We start from the raw sequence: 437 nt of genomic DNA, 5'->3' as shown, positions 1-437 counted from the left end.
TACTACATCTAGAATTTAAAGAGGACACAATAATAATGTCGAAACGTCTGTAATTTATACTCTAGATTTATAATATATGACAGTTATTTCACAAAGGAATATCTTGTGTTGACTCACATTGACAATTTTTCCTTAATTTATTTGTTAAATATTGAAAGAAAAAAGCCTTCGATTTATTAATAACTTATAAATCATAAAAGGTCGTCGATGCATCACAGCACAATCATCACCAATGTCACTGTGATCAATTTGTTTCGGATTAATAAAAAATTCTCTAATCTTTCCTTTTCGTTGCCTGTAAATTTAAGACGATGTTCACCATGATGAGAAATTATAACGGAAATCAATTCAGGAAGAATTACCAATGTGAGCCAACACAAAATGTTTTTTGCGAAATAATAACTGTCATATATTATAAATCATAAGTATAAATTACA

This window comes from Trachymyrmex cornetzi, unplaced genomic scaffold (genome assembly GCF_001594075.2).
Source record: "Trachymyrmex cornetzi isolate Tcor2-1 unplaced genomic scaffold, Tcor1.1 scaffold1926, whole genome shotgun sequence".
Lineage (NCBI taxonomy): Eukaryota > Metazoa > Arthropoda > Insecta > Hymenoptera > Formicidae > Trachymyrmex > Trachymyrmex cornetzi.
The sequence above is the reverse complement of the archived record's forward strand: the minus strand, read 5'-3'. Positions refer to the sequence as shown.